The following is a 17,544-nucleotide window of genomic DNA, read 5'->3' on the forward strand; positions in this document are numbered from 1 at the left end:
CAGTGCACTGTAGCTGGTGTAACATGCAAATGTATAAGGTATAAGCGCCTTTTCATTTAACCATATTCTAGCAGCGCTTAACATCATGCAAACCCATGCAAACATGCTCAAAGCTGCTCAAAACTGCCTTAACCACTCTGTATCCACCAGTTCTTGTTCTGCCTAGCAACAAAATATACAGCCCTTGCAGGTCTTGAACCTAGGGCACTGCACACCATAGTCTATGCAATTTACCAGTAAGCCACCTCAGCTGTATTGCTTGAGGATGTTTTCTTAAACATACCCTTCTTTACAATTTACAATAGGTAAGAGACAAGTGTGCAATTAGGAAAGACTGGTATCTATAAATATATATATATATCTGAGTAGAAACATACAGAGAGCGAGAGAGAGAGAGAGAGTGAGATATGTAGGGAGATCCATATATGTATACAACAATATATAGATTTACCAATAAATACTGAGGTGTACATATATATATATATATATATATATATATATATATATATATATATATATATATATATATATATATATATATATATATATATATATGCATACTAATATATATATATATATATATATATATATATATATATATATATATATATATATATACATATATATATATACATATACATATATATATATATATATATATATATATATATATATATATATATATATGCAATGCCATCTAAGAGCATGCTCTATACACCAGCCTCTTGAAAAAATAGACTTCAACATGTTTCCCAGCCATTCCCCTCAGCAGGTATTACAGCACTAAATAATGATAGACCAGTATACCTGTCCACCTAGTACTGTATGACATCTGGACAAGGCCTGACATAATTGGTGGACAGAAGCCCAAATACATGGCCATACATTAAATATTGCTGTTATGCACTGAGAAAGTTGCTGGTGTTACAGGGTTTGTTGTAACATATCTTTTCAGAGGGATATAAAGTCAGAAAAACAAATGGATGTTATCATCTACATAATGCAATCACCAGAATATGCTACTGATTTGCCAAGGACAACACCTGTCTGGGGAACAGCCTATATATAACAGGCTAATTTGTGGCCATTATGTGGATGGCCCTACAGTTGAGAGCTATGCAGAGAGAGAACTTTGTCAGACTGAAACCCATGCAGAAGTAGCATGTGCAGACAAACCCTTTTAAACTAGCAGTATTCCAAACATATAACAGCAATACTCACATTCTGCTCCTAAGTCTTGAACCTTCCCCACCATTTAGTTGGCTTGTCTCCACAATTCTTGTTGTAAGAGGTAGTAGCTCACACAACTCCGGGATGTCTTCCTCACAAGTAAGGGAAAGGGACAATGCCCACATGGAGTACTCATTTATAGGAGTGTGTTGCCATGACATTGGCTATTGGAAGAACTACACAGCAGCTCTGCATGCATTTAGCAAGTGGGGAACCCCAATAGATGCACAAGCCATCACATGGTCATGAGCATCACCTACTAAAGCCATACTGCCACCTATTCAAACCAGCTCTTTCCCTGTAGTGCACAGAGAGAGAGAGAGAGAGAGAGAGAGAGAGGAGAGAGAGAAATAACAAATGAAACATAAAGTGGAAAAGAGAAGAAAGTAAAAAGGAAAGTGGAGCATGTAAGCAAGTAATTGAATGTAGTACTTGGTCTGTAAAAATGGGAAATATGATTTAGAGGAATATATGTTCCAAGACATGGTGTACTAATGTCCTGCTAAACAGTTGGTATGGCCATAGCATCTGGCCCTCTCTTCAGTGGGAGATATCACAGACATACCTCTCAACTGTACAGATCTTCACAGAATGTCCACATTTTACCATCATGTTTTTTTGTCTGTTCCTCCTGAGATATGTACCTTTCTGGCAAATAGCTGAGGATTGAAGTCATCAGGTAATGACAAACATTTGAGTTTAAGACTCAACATCCTTAAGAATATTCATCATAATGCTAAACATATCATTCTACAAACTTCTTATGTTTGTAACAAGTATATTTAAAGTCTGTCCCTATTTATCCGCTCATCATTTTAGGCATTGTCCAGATGTGATTCTCTAAGAGATTGTCAGGTGGGATCACGGCTCAGGAGCCTGACTCACCTGGGAAAGAACAGCTCATATATGACAACTGCAGGGGTGTCTGTCAAACAGCTGTGACTGAGCCACTGCTAGGCCAGTTAATAGGATGTTTTCCATATCCATGTTACCTGTGATTATGAGTATGACACATGTTTGCCTTGTAAAGCTAAGACACCTATAGAGGGCATGTGCATAGTAGAGTACTGTGTGTTGAACTGCATGTGATATATTGAATTAATAACATTCAACTGTACAGTGTTCTGCTGGACAATAAGCACATTTGTGACTGATATACCTGTGTTATGTCACCAAACCATAGGTAGGTCTATGAGCAATGGCATTGTAACATAATAGCCTACTCATGACTGTTGGACATCTTCCAGGTTATCACAGTGATGTCAAACCCTACTGTGCAATCAACGTACTAATGTATGGTGTAGCTATATTAATACAGTATCAATATTGATGTCCCCTTTGACACCCATTTATGTGTGCCATTGCCCAGATGTACTACTGTAACAGGGTGAGAAGTATGACTGAGAGGCAAAACTGTAACTACAGTGTGCCATACTAACATACAATAGAAATGTATACCAGGTATCTCCTGAGCACATGTATGTATGCTTATGTTCAGCTGGAAGGTGCAAATCTAAATCACATGGGTTTTAAGCATTTGAGTACATAGGTTGTGCATGTTGCACATGTGTGTAATATCAGTGTCAGTGTATACAACAGACAAAAATGTGTACAGCTACTGGTTGTTGCAGTGGCCTGTCACTGATATGGGTATTAGAGTAGGCATGATATTCAGCTATTAATCAGAGAAGTGTCCACCTGTGTTATCACCCTCTGTCCATGCTTACCACTACCAGCTATATCCACAGTTATATACAGTGGATATCACAAGTGTACACACCCCTGTTAGACTGCCAGGTATGTGTGCTGCATGACAATCAGACCACAGAAGATCATTTCATAATGTTTCTCATCTTTATGTGACCCCTAACCTGTACAATTCCATTGAACTACAACCAAAGGTGTTTCTAGGAAAGTGACCAACTATTGCCAAGAGAAGATGTGTCATGATGTTAGAGTCCAGACCAAGATGGATGAATGCTGTAACCATCTGAAGAGGTGCATACACTACATATCAGTTTAAGGGTGTGCACACTCATTCAACTGGCTTATTGTACTGAGTATTATTTTAATATGTTTTCACAGACACGATTGGTGTGTTTTCAATTGAATTGCACAAGCTATAGGTTACACTACAGGTGGGAATTGTTATGAAATGAGTCATTGTGGTGTCATGTTCCAATTGCACAAATACCAGGAAGTGTATCAGGGGAGTGTACCATTTATATCCAGTGTATCTATATGGACACAGCAGTACCTGACTTGTATATCCAGCCTCCACCGGATAGAGTAATCCCCTTTGGTGGACAGCAGCAATAAACAAACCACATAATAGGTTGCTACATTGGCTGTACAGGGACACATAGGTGCAGGCAACAAATCTGAAGCAAGTAAACCTATATCTGAGCAAGCATGTAAGTTCACATGTGATGTCCTGTAAGGCTGACTGTGGTTATGAATCAGACATATCCACACCACCAAGGACAATTGCAACCATGTCACCTCATATGTTGTAAGTCTCAGATGAAAAAACACACTTCATCCTGTACTGTGGGTAAAGAACACCTCATACACACATGCCATGAATATAGGCAACCTGCATCACACAGGTTAGGTGGGAACATCACCACCCTGTCCACCCCAGTTGTATATAGAGATATGCACATTAACCACACTCCTTCCCTCAGCAATGGTGAGCATGTGCATATTGCCTACTGATGGCAACAACAGCATATCTCCATGGGGCATAATAACATCACTGTTTGCCTCCTACATAAACTCAGGCATGTTCTCAGAGCACCATCATACACCACAGTCAAAGACCTGCCTCCATGCACACACAATCCACATGGAAGATGACCACTCTCAACCCTCTACACATAAATGAAAGGAGGATAAAGGATTATGCAATCAAGTGTCCAACATTGGGGGAATAAGATAGCTCAGAAACAGGTGTATAAGGTTTTGGTGTAGTCTGGATTATTTGCAAGTAATATCCACTGTTGATGTGCATTTTGACAACCGTATGAGGTCCTGTGACCTTTTCCTGTTTATGTCTTCCAGGTAACATGGAGAGAGCTCACCTACCAGCATTCTCTGTTGGGGAAACAGACATCATCACCAAGTATGTGATTAGACATTATGCCCTGTCATGTGGATGGAAAGCAGAAGATGTGAGGGAGAGGACTGCCCTGTGGAACAGTGTGGTCCACAGGGTAAATGATGCCGGCCTGCACAGCAGAACTTTTCAGCATGTGCCGCCATCTGCTAACTAAATCCCATGCCCATCAATGGGCTGCTGCTGTAGTGACAGGGGATCGACCAGCCACAGGTGGGGCCAGCCCCACCCCCCCCCACACCACTCCACCGAGCTCTCACCACCACCTGCACCCACACCGCACATGCAAAGCCAGCGTTGTTGAGCATTGTGGAGGTGGCTGCTGGAACTGGATTAAAGGCATGAAGGACCAGTGGGGATTAGTACACTAATATCAGACATACATGTATCGTATTCTGTATCTACATGCATGTGTCAGGTCCAATTTCAATTGTGGTTGGGGTTTTCTAATGCACAGAGGTGCACATCTATGGTGAGGGTAGGACATTGTGCATTATTGTGGTTAGTACTGTTGATGTGCAGACATGCTGCATCCATCCTATACCAAGGCCACATGAGCATCTGCTGACAATAACTCCCTCTCACAACTACCTATGACCCTCTGGTCTGCATATGGGAAAGCAGCCTGAAGCTGATGAGTATTACAATGTTCTGTTGTTGCCTGGCAATACCGCAGGCATGTGAAGCACATGCAATTTACCATGCACACAACCATCAGTAATAGCTATATTGCTTTATGTAATAGCTTTACTGCTTGTTGTGCATGTTCACTTGTTCTGGGGTTAATTGCATGGCATCACAGTGGTCATCACTGGAGCCTATCTGATGTGAATTCAGCATTCCTGTAGAATGCCTCACAACTTGTCAGTGCCAAGACGACTGGACAGAGGCCAACAAATTGTGCTGGACAAGTGGCCTAAGGCAAGGTAATCTGTGACATATTACTGGTATACAATTGATATAAATTGTGTACACACCCATCTTAAGAAGCAAGGTGTTCCTGTTACATACTAATTAGGACCACAGTATGACAGTCCACACCTCTTCCAGCCTTTAATGTGACCCATAACAGGTACAGTTTACTTGTAAAACCAACCATTGTACTCATGTATTGCACCTACAAAGCAGGCCACCTCTAAGGGTGGCAGACATCCTATCAGCATGATGTTTCAATCAGGTATGAGACCTCATGCTGCCATATGTATCAGTACACTCACTGTGGTCTGTTTGGCTATAATATCACATACATGGGCATTGTTAAGGCACACAGACACTTTCGACCATGTGTAGGTTTCAAACTTATGGATATTCCAGACACATCTGTACAGAGGACTGTACAATGGTTTAACCTGCTGCATGTGAGACGGATGCTGTTACCACACTATATGAAGTAATGGCAGCAGGAGGTGATCACCAGTCATGTATGGTATACACATCAAAATGGTATAAGCTGCACATGATATGATCCTCACACACACACACACAGTTGCAAGCATTAGGATTAGAACTCCTGCCTATCTAGGTATTCCTACTATAGTGCTATGAAGGTATGAGATGCGCCACAGTGCTTATACATTTCCACCTCTTCCAAAGGTACTTCTAATGTGGATGACATCAACAGGTCTACTAAACTGGAGTGAAGGGAAGTGTAAAGGGTAGTACACAGGTCAAAATGGTATGAGCCAGAGAGTATGTGATTCACACACACATACACACACACACACACACACACACACACACACACACACACACACACACACACACACACACACACACACACACCCTTGCCAGTACTGGTATTAGAAATCCTGCCTATCCTACTAAAGTGCTACACAGTTATCAGACATACAACAGGGATTATACATTTCCACTTCTACCAAAGGTACTTCTAAGATGGATGACATCAACAAGTCTACTGAATTGGAGTGAAGGGAAGTGTAAAGGGTAGTACACAGGTCAAAAATGGCATGAGCCAGACAGTACATGATTCACACACAAATGTATACACTTGCCAGTACTGGTATTAGAACTCTTGCCTATTTAGGTATGCTTATTATTGTGTTATGCAGTTACCACATGTGCTACAGAGCTTATTGAACTTTCACATGGCCAAAGCTGCTGATAACTGCACAGCTGTGGTAAAGTATTACAGGTGGTAGACAGTCTGCCTTCTTTTCCACCCATACATCATGCTAGTTTTTAATGTCTTGCACTTCAGCTAGCATTATGGCTTGGCACTTCACCAGGTTATTGTATCAAGACATGTGGCACACCTATGAGCCATCTGCAGTACTCGTTCATCACATATGTTGCCCTAGTACTTAGTAGTTATGTCCACCCCTCCTGGCATGTTTGAAGGGTGGTTATCTGTGCTTTTACCCATTAACCTGATGCACTTGTCCATTCTGGGGCACTGTTGCAACTGCCGCATGTACACAGACAACCCTCCCCTCTAAACTCCAAGCACTCAGACCTGTAAGGGTTACCCATATATCACTCCAAGTGGAAATATACACTCTCCAGCAAAGACTGGACTAGCAGGTCAAGAGGATAAGATCAAAACCTGAACCACACCATGTGGAACACATTGCACACCATGACACCCACTTTTGACAGCCATGACATACAGTGAAAAGCCACACACCACCTTCCCAGAGGCAGTCACTGGACATCTACCCAAACAGCACAGACCAGCAAGGCAGACACCCACTCAGACACAGTGACATGGCACATGCCAAGGGACACATATTTAACCTACACAGTGTGCCACCAAACTAAGTCCCTAAGGCTAACCACCTTGCACAATACAATGAGCATGGGTAACTCAATACTGAGGCACACACATCCCACTCACTAAGTTAAATATAGGTTCATAGGTTCATACTAGGCTATCTGCCCTGAGGCAATTATAAGCCTAGCCTGATTCTGTATGGCTTACGCCACCCCTTGATTTGAGTATACTGTGCCCTTTTTAAGGTTTAGTTTACTGTGCCTCTGTCTAATAGTGACACGGGAGTAATCCCTGGGACAAACCTACGATCCCCCATCCACCTATCGAGATTCTTCTTGAAGAGATTCAGTGAGGTGCTGTGCCTCACATGAACTGGAATTCTATTCCAGAGCAAAGGGAGCCTCTGGGTTATGAACCTGTCCCTCCAGCAAGTTCTATTTATTTCTGTGCTGAGGTTCAAGTCCCTCGAGCATGTGGCTCTAAGGGATTTAGATTTACTGAGGTGGAGCATGTCCATTAATTTTGGATTTGACATAGCTTTGTATGTCAGGCATAGATCTCCTCGAAGTAGGCGGTATGCAACTAAGTAGAGCTGGAGTTTTTTTAACCGAGAAGCATATGGCATCTGTTTGAGACCCTTGATCCTCTTGGTGAGATACTTTTGGGGTCTTTCTAATTGCTGCAGGTGTCGGGTAAGGTACATCCCAAAAAGGGCATTATATTCTATGATGGGTCTGATGAGAGATGAATAAAGGGGCACAATTACCTCTCTTGATCTAGATGTGAAACCCTTCGTGATGAGGTGGGCTATGTAGAAGGTCTTTCTAACCACTTTGGCAATGTGGTTTTCAAAGGAGAGATTGCTATCAACTTGGGTCCCTAGGTCCCTCATAACTTTCTCTGTACTTAATGGGTTTCCGCCTATGTGGTAATTTGTGGGCACATTGTTTTTGCCAAAGGGTATGACTAAACGTTTTTTGGCATTTAGCTTTAAACCATGGCGCTGGCACCAGTTATCTGTCTCTGTGAGACCTTTTTGAAGGATGTTTGTGTCATCTGGAGAGTTGATTATGGCACCCAGTTTGCAGTCGTTTGCGAAATTCATGAGCCATAGTCCTCCCACATTTGCCTGTACCTCAGAAAAGTATATACCGAACAAGAGTGGTCCCAGGACAGAACCCTGTCGGACACCACTTGTGACCAGTTTTGAGTCTGACATGGTTCCAGCAACTCTCACTCTGTGGGTTCTGTCTTTGAGCCAGTTTGCGACCCATCTTGTGACATAGGGGTTTATATTTAAGCTGGATAGCTTATCTATGATGCCCGAGTGGGGTATTGTGTCAAATGCCTTTGCAAGGTCCAGATAGGCTGTGTGGACTACCTTCCCTTCATCTATTTCTTTGGTGACTGTTTCGAAGAAGTCATCCAGGTTCAAAAGGCAGGATCTGCCCTTGACAAAGCCAAACTGGGTAGGATCTAGTGTCTGTAGGTCCCCAATGTCTTTGTTTATGAGCTCCATGATGATCCTCTCCATAGCCTTGCAGACTAAGCTAGTCAGGCTTATGGGGCTTATAGTTTCCAGGGTCCGTAGAGGCTCCACCTTTGTGGAGTGGGACCACTGTTGCTGTACGCCATTCTGTGGGCACATATCCTGTATTGAGGCTGAGATTGTATAGCTGTTTTATTTGAGGGATTAGTTCCTCTTGGAGTTCATATAGGATGCAACCTGGGACGCCATCTGGTCCCATGGAAGCAGTGTTTTTGCTTTGGAGAGGGCAGCCTTCACCTGAGCATCAGAGAGGTTTGGGAGGCAGCCATCTGCTGGGATAGATACTTGCTCTTTTGGGGGGGAGGGGGAGTTTGCACTGAACCTGTCTGCCAGGATATTGGCAATGTCTGTGGGTTCAGTGTATTTTTGTCTTTAGAATCAACTCAGAACAAGTCTGGGAGTTGCATCCCAGGTTTCTAACATAACTAAAAATCCTTATGATTGTCTTTGGTGTCCTGTGCAATTTGTCTCTCGAAGCTGGCCTTGGAGGATTTTATGAGGGATCGTAATTTTTTGCTAGTACTGATCAGAGATGCCTTCCCTATTAGGGATTTTGCTCTATCATGTAGTAGCTTCCTCCTTCTGTTGTACAGTTTATTTATGGCAGGGGTCCACCAGATTGGATGCCTGCCTTTGGATGATTGGGTCTTGGTTTTGTTTGGGATAGCATGATCCATGCATTCCTGGAGATGTCCGTAGAATGCGTTTATATAGGATTCTGCAGTTTGGGCCATAGTTTCCACTGGCCTTGGGGCCTTGAAGGATTCCACTTCAGTTTTGAGAAGTGAGAAATTCACCTTTGAGAAGTTTTTCACTGTGGTTTTTTGGGCTGAGGGTGGGGTTGGGATGTGGACATCCAGTGAAATTAATTTATGGTCTGATCTTACCAATGAGGGATATACTTCTGGTGTGGAGCATAGAGTCCCCATGTTGGTAATGATCAGGTCTAGTATGTTGTCCCCTCTTGTGGGAGTGGTGACTAGTTGTTCCATAGCATTTGAGTTTATAATTTCCAGGAACCTTTGGACTAAGGTGTTGGGGCTTGAGTAGTGCTCCCAGTCAATGTTTGGGTAGTTGACATCGCCCAATATAATGGTGTTTGGAGAAATCTTCATGTTCTCCAATGATTTCAGGAAAGCTGAGTGGGATTCCTGACTTTGAGAGGGTGGTCAGTAGGATGCTATAAACTGAAAAGCAGTCTTGCCCACTGTTAGTTGCACATGGATGGTCTCCGATACTTCGTGCAATGCCACTAACCTGGAGGTGTGGATATCCTTGATAAATATGGAAACCCCCCCCTCCTTTTGTGGTCTGGTCCGGGTTTTGGGGCTGGAAAGCATGATATGAGCTATAGCCTGGTAGTGCTGGGGTGCTCCCTGGAGCCTTGAACCAGGTTTCTGTCACTGCACAGATATCGATGTTCTCCATACTGAGGAGAGCTTTGAGTGCATGCATCTTGAGGTTAAGACTTCTGGCGTTTAGCAGCATTACCCTTAGTTTCTTGTTGCTTGTGCTGTTTATGGGGGTGGGTTTGACTTTTGAGCCTTGCCTAAAAAAGGCACTATGGGGGTGGCAAGAGCCTTTGCCAATATCCGAAAGCCCAGTGGTGACAGGTGCAAGCTGTCCCTAGCGAAGCAACGTGGCTTGTCGAGCATGTCATCCCAGGCTGACAGACACTGGATACCCTTTGAATGACACCAAAATTTTAGCCAGTTGTTAAAATAGATCATTTTGTCTTTGTACAGTGGCATCATTCTAGGTGAGGGTAAGATGCTGCTCAAGATCAGGGTCATACCAGCCTGGGCTACATGATCAGAGAGCTCCTCTATGTCTCTTTTCATGTAGTCCAGGGAGGTACGTCTCAGGTCACTCACACCAGCATGTACAATGACTGAGTCATATTTGTATTTGCTTTGGAGTGACCTGAGTGCTTGCATTATGTGGCGGATCCTAGCACCCGACAGGCAGCTCACCATGGCCTTCTCTTTATTCAGCCTGGTGAGCCGGACGTCAGTGTGTCTGACAATAGAGTCACCTATTACAAGAGCATCAGCCTTAAGGGCTGTGGCTGCTTGGCACACTGACTTTGTGGGCTATGTGTTGTGCGTGTTTTGTTTTGAGGTATCGTTTGCTTGGATGTCTGCTTTGGAGGTCTCTGTTGCTTAGGCAGATTTTTATTTAGAGCCTCCGAGTATGTTTTTGTGTATTTATGTGTTTGGTTCGCTGATGTGATGGGACTATGTGATACTGGAATTGTGTTGTGTGAGGTTACCTTCTCCTCCTGACTGGTTACACTAGTTTTGAGATGAGAGAGCTCAACCTCCAGTTTGGCTAAATAGTTGCATCTCTCACATATATTTGAACCTGTTTGGAGGAGGAGAGGGTTGTCCGTGTACATGAGACAGTTGTAACATTGCCTCAAAATTCCCAGATTCACCAGCTGGACTGGAGAGGAAACCATTGACTGACCTTTGGACATGCTAGAGTAATATAGGGAAACTGAATTTAAGACAGACCAATAGAGGACAGGGTAATCGTAGACATTATAAGAGTAAGTAGTGCTTATGGTTTAATAGTGCTAACTTGTAGGATTACTTAATTGGACCAGTGAAGGGCCTTCGAATGAGAATATGGTGTTTAAATTGAGAGATATAGCAGTTCTAAGGGAAAAAGTGAAGAGCAGACTTTGTGGAGCCAGGAATAGTTTAAACCCAATTAGGCGGAGCTGCCTGCTGTTGCGCTATGCACAAAAACGCAAAACCACTAAAAGAGGGTTTAAGAGAGGAAGATGAAGGAGTTTGGAATTGACCCAAATGGCCAATAAAACTACAGTTTCAAGTCAGTAACCACTCCAAAAGGGCAGGCAGGCTGCTCAATGTTTTCACTGCCACTGATCAACAGAAGCCTCAAGAAACAGCAGCCCCAAGAACAACAAGCCTGTAACAAGAAACAGAAAAGTGGAAACAAAACAAAAGATTTTTAAGTTTTTGTTTTTTTGTTTTGTTTTTTTAAGATTAAAGTACAAATATACAAGTAGTTATAGTGAGGCAAATGAACACCCACAAAAGGTGCCCCACACACTAAATAAAAGCAAGATTTTTGAGAAAATTGCGAAAAAAAAAATAAGAAAAAAAAAAAAATAAGCAAATTCAGTAAACACAGGTGGGTAAATACAGTACTACAAATGCAGAAATCAAGTTTAACAAGCCAGAAAATGCTCAAAATAGGCAGCTATGCAGAAAACTTAGCAAATAAAAAGAGGAAAAAAAACAGAGAAATCTCAAAAGTCAAAAGTCTTCTCTCTCAGCATTTTTCTCCTTGGTGGTGGGTGCTTCACCAACAGCCAACCTGAAAAAAGATGCCAAACCACGAGGCAACCCAAGTTCTAAGAGAGGAAGATGAAGAATTGACCCAAAATGGCCAATAAAACTACAGTTTCAAGTCAGTAACCACTCCCACAGGGGCAGGCAGGCTGCTCAATGTTTTTCACTGCCACTGATCAACAGAGAGACTTCCCTTTAGCCCAAGCAAAAAATGGCCTCACACTGCCAAATATCAATCACATGCCAGCATCTAATAAATTACACAGCCAGTCATGTCACTTCACAACAACTATGGGTATCACTCTGTACCCATGTGGGTGTGAATGACTTGGGACACACCTCCCTGGACTATTTGACAGGAGACATGATTGAAGTCTCTGATTATGCAGTCCAGGCAGGTGTGATAATAGCCCTGGGCAGTGTACAGCTGTCACCCAGAATGATGCTGCAGTACTATCAACAGATGGTTGACTGCAACACTGGCTTACATGTTACGTGTCATTCTCTCTGCTTGGGATGGCATGATTGACAGAAACCAATGACTTGCTATGGATGTCCTACAACTGTCACCGCTGGGTTGCCAGGTACTGGCTAAGTGTCTTGCTACCCCTGTTGTGCCATATTAGGCAGTGCTCCTAATGTTATTACCACCATAACAGCTATGCATGCATGCAATCTGAGGGTCATGTTGCTCAACAGTGGACATATAACTTGCTGGATGCAGTCACTCATAGCAGTTGTTGGAGTGGAGGACACATGTCTGCTGTAATGGAGAGGTGGTTCACAGCAGTAGACAGCAGACCTGCAGTATTAGGCTATGACACATTCCACAGCTGTCAGCCCTCAAACATGGGCAACACCACACCTCCACAGTTGGTGTTGTCTCCATATTCATTATGGATAGGAACATCTCCCGACTAGTATCTCATCATGGTGCATTGGAGATACGTCTAGTACAACTGCCTTGGGGTAATAGTGCAATCCAGACCATAGCCCAGTATGGATCCACATCTATGTCCCTAGACTGTCAATGCACATTTCTCAACACCTTGCCATTTATGATGTTCCAACACAACACTGACATAGTACAAGTCTTCAACTACCCCTCCATCACCTGGGGAATGTAGCCAAACATCAGTACAGTGGCCCAACACTTCTGTGATTCATTATTTCCATTGCCCTAGACCAGATCATACTGACACCTGGTAGAGGATGCAACAACCTTGACCTGTGTTGACCACTTAAATATGGGACCGTTGCTCATCTCCAGACATCAATCCCTGCATGGTGAGATTCACACAGGCTGTAATCAACATGGAACTCAACATTTCAGCCGCACCCCTCCACAAAGATAACCACCAGGCAAAATCTCTCCAAATCTGACTTTGCAGCCATGAAAAGAGGGTTTGATGCTGTCACTGCACCCATGACAGTGGGATGTAGCTGCATGACTGTGGAATCATACACATAGGCACTATACAAACAGGTACATGAATGCCTGATACTAGCCAGAGCCAACAAAACCCAGATAATGTCCTCCAAACACTGGGAGACAATGTGATGGTCCCCTGCCATTACTAAAGTGTACATCAGAAGGAGGACACTGTTGCAGGGAAAGGTGGTGTCCCATGACTGTTGAACTCCCTTATTAGCCTCAAACACAACTTTGGATCCCTCATGGAATCCCTGACAGGCATCTATGGCAGCAGCAATGCAGCAGACACTGACAACAGTCACAACAGCCTTTGATAATTACATAAACAACCTCCACAGCATTAAACACAAGTGCTGCGAGTTACTGCACAAAGCTAATACCTGTTCTGAGACATCAGACATTGGCCACAGTCTTGGCAACACATTCAGTGCCAGCTTTATCCCTCTCTCCCCACAAGTGAAGTGCTGAGTGAATGTGTTCACATGCTGTATCCCATTTTCATTCTAGGCATCTGTGTGTCACCAGGATGTGGCCCTGTAGCAAGGCCACAGGATATGGCAGTTTAGTGACACATCCACCATGTCATAGGCAAGGTACAGTATGTACACAGTAATTCCCGGTCTGTAAACACAGTGATTGCATATGCCTCACAGATTATAGGGCTGAGAGTTGTACTTAGGTATATGTTGATGTACGACATCTGTTGTAGAATGGAGAATGGTACAAGTTCTGGTTTGGACACACCTTCGATTGCTATAACCACAGCCACAGTGGATATTCATCAACCAAACACACTGGGATTACCATTCACACACACACACACACACATACACACACACACACACACACACACACACACACACACACACACACACACACACACACACACACACACACACACACACACACACACACACACACACACACACACACACACACACACACACACACACACACACTTGCCAGTACTGAGATACATAGGTTCATTGCTTCATAGGTGTGTAGTAGGTAAATGGGCCTGAAGGCTCTACAAAGCTAGCCCAAGGGAATACCCTGGCATCAGGCCACATGACAATAGTCCCCAGTGTGTCTCAGGAGTATAGTCACTGGAGTGGTCCTAAGGGGTGGGTATTGTATTCCCCATCCACTCATCCAGATTTTTATTGTGGGTGGCCAGTGATGTGCACCGCTTCCCATGTATGTGATCTATATTCTATAACATTGACAGTGTCTGTGTTGTGCACGTCCAACATGCATGTTTTTTGATGTGTGGAAGTGTGCTTGAGGTCTCTGGAGAATGTTGTGTGGACAGATTGGCATCTTTTGATGCAGCATTACTGATCTCATTTGGTGAGACCTGGCTATGTAACTAAGGTAGTGATTGTACCTACATTGACAGTATGATAGGGGTATTCAGTGGAGTTACTGGTATCTGTCCATACAGGGATGTGTATAAGGCATGGTGTTCCCTTTGTGGGGTACATTTGCAGACTCTACAGTTGCTGCAGGTGTCCAATGGGGAACATAGCAAAAGGGCTATTGTACACATTGATTGGGCTACTGAGGGGATGGAACAGGATGCCATGTCCTTTTACTTGCTGGATAACACACACTCAGTCAGGAGATGTAACACATCAAAGTACTTTCTGTTGTCAGTGGCACTGTTGTGGTCAACAGACATGTAGTCCACTGCAATCACACCATGGATACTATCTGTGAGGCAATATGCAGGGGGACTACAGATACAGTGGTTGTTGTCTAGCCAAGTGCATTTGTGTATGATACATGGGTGGAGAGTGATCTCTGAATATTAGAAGGGTTGTCTATATTGTTCACCAATCCATACTGTCACATAGTCATTGCACATAGCACTAGACATTTAGGGCTGTGGATAGTCTACACCAACCTCTACAGTGTTTGACAACTGTTGGCTTTGTAATGTGGACATTGTGACATATACTAGGTCCTCAACATAATAATTTAGTAACCCCCCCCCATGGATGCTGCTATTACACAATCACACTGATCCTCACATAGGACACTGATCATAGACACACACACACACACACACACACACACACACACACACACACACACACACACACACACACACACACTCACTTGCCAGTATTGAGTTTCAAACCTCTACCTAGCTATGTATTGCTACTACAGTGTACCACATTTATCACACGTGCCACAGAGCCTATAAAATGGATGTTGTCCCAAGGTTCTTCTACAGTGAGGAATATCACCAGCACTTGTAAATACTGGCATTGGGTGATATAGTGTGTGAGAGATTCAAAAAAATCTTATTCCCTACACACACATTTACTTTTGCCAGGGATGAGGTTCAAAGGGTCAAACTTCTATCTAACTATCTTTTCGGACCATTATGTTACAAATTTACCACATCTACCACTGACCCTGCATGGTTTAGGGTTGCCAACAGGTACTTCTAAGGTGGAAGATATCTGCAGGACTGTTAAAGTCAGGCACCAAAATGTGTACTGGGGGTAAATGGGGTCAAAATCTTTGAGGTACGGACATACATATGTGCACACATAAACACTTGCCAGGGATGAGATTCTAACCTCTACTTATGTAGTTATTGCTAGTACATTGTTCTGCAGGTATCGCAAGTACCATGGAGCTTACATGTTAGAGAGCTGTGCAAAGGTGTCTTTGAAGGTGAGTGACATCAGCAGCAGTGCTAAAAAAGGGGTAAGGGAAGTGTTGTAAGTGTGAATGACCACAAAATCAGGTCTCTACAAGCATGCACACACGCTTCCACATTTACACAGTTGCCAGGATCAGGATTGGAACTTCTACCAAACTAGCTTGCTACACTTTAACATTACACAGTTATCCCAAGTGCCACAGAGCTTATATGCTGGAGAGTTGTCCAAAAGTATCTTTGAAGGTGAGTGACATCAGCAGCAGTGCTAAAGGAGGGGTAAGGGAAGTGTTATAAGTGTGAATAGCCACAAAATCAGGCCTCTATTAGGATGCACACACACTCTTACACAAACACTCACATTTTCACAGTTGCCAGATGTAGGACTGAACTCCTACCTAACTAGTTTACTACACTATAGTATCAAGCAGTTATCACAAGCACTACAGAGCTTTTATACTGGAGAGCTTTTATGCTGGAAATCTGTCCAAAGGTGAGTGACATCAGCAGCAGTGCTGAAGGAGGGATAAGCAAGGTTTAGTGAGTGTAACTGGCTTCAACCACATTCATCTAGAAACACATTCACACACTCACACACAACTTTACATTTGACAGGACTGAGATTACAACTGTTACATGGATACCTATTTGTACTCTAGTGTTACACAGTTATCACAAGCACCACTGACACTATAGGGCTGAGGGCTAACCAAAGGCATTTCTACAGTAAGTGACCTCAACACATCATGTGATATAGGCCAATGGGATGTGTAGTGGGTGGGACACACCTTATAATAGGATTCTCTCTGTTGTTGTCTGTCTTTCTCTTCCCCACGTCTCTATGTGTGCATGTTTGACATATTATATTATGTTGGCATTAGATATGTGTGTGTATATTCCTATCCAGTGTGTGTGTGTGTGTGTGTGTGTGTGTGTGTGTGTGTGTGTGTGTGCGTGTGTGTGTGTGTGTGTGTGTGTGTGTGTGTGTGTGTGTGTGTGTGTGTGAAGTATCAATGGTGTACAATATGGTGTGTGTGTGCACAGACAGCTTCAAATAACTGATATCTGTAGTCCACTGTGTTGTGAGAAATAGGCTTCATTTCTCTAAGTGTAGGAGCATGCCCAATATGACCTTTTATATTGAGTGTGTGCATCCATTCCAGGGAAGGTTGCACTCCAGTTCAGGGTTTTGTGTGCTACAGCTACCCTGAACAAACTGTTTCTGCAGGATATCTGTAGATAGGTTGCCAATGTGTAGACACAATTGGCTTAAAATACAGGGGATACTGTAACTATTGCTGTCTGTGCTGCTTGTGTGACATGTTAGGTTATAGCATAGATATTCTGACATATGTACTGTTGTACACTGTGATGTGTCATGTCATCAGCTACTGAAGGTTATCATTCTTTGCTCACAGTTATTTACCGGGAAATACAAGATGAATGAAGCTGAGACCAATATTCTGAGGCATATAGACTACACA

The sequence above is a fragment of the Protopterus annectens genome, chromosome 10.part0 (assembly GCF_019279795.1).
Source record: "Protopterus annectens isolate FY-2018-M chromosome 10.part0, PAN1.0, whole genome shotgun sequence".
NCBI classification, from domain to species: Eukaryota; Metazoa; Chordata; order Ceratodontiformes; family Protopteridae; genus Protopterus; species Protopterus annectens.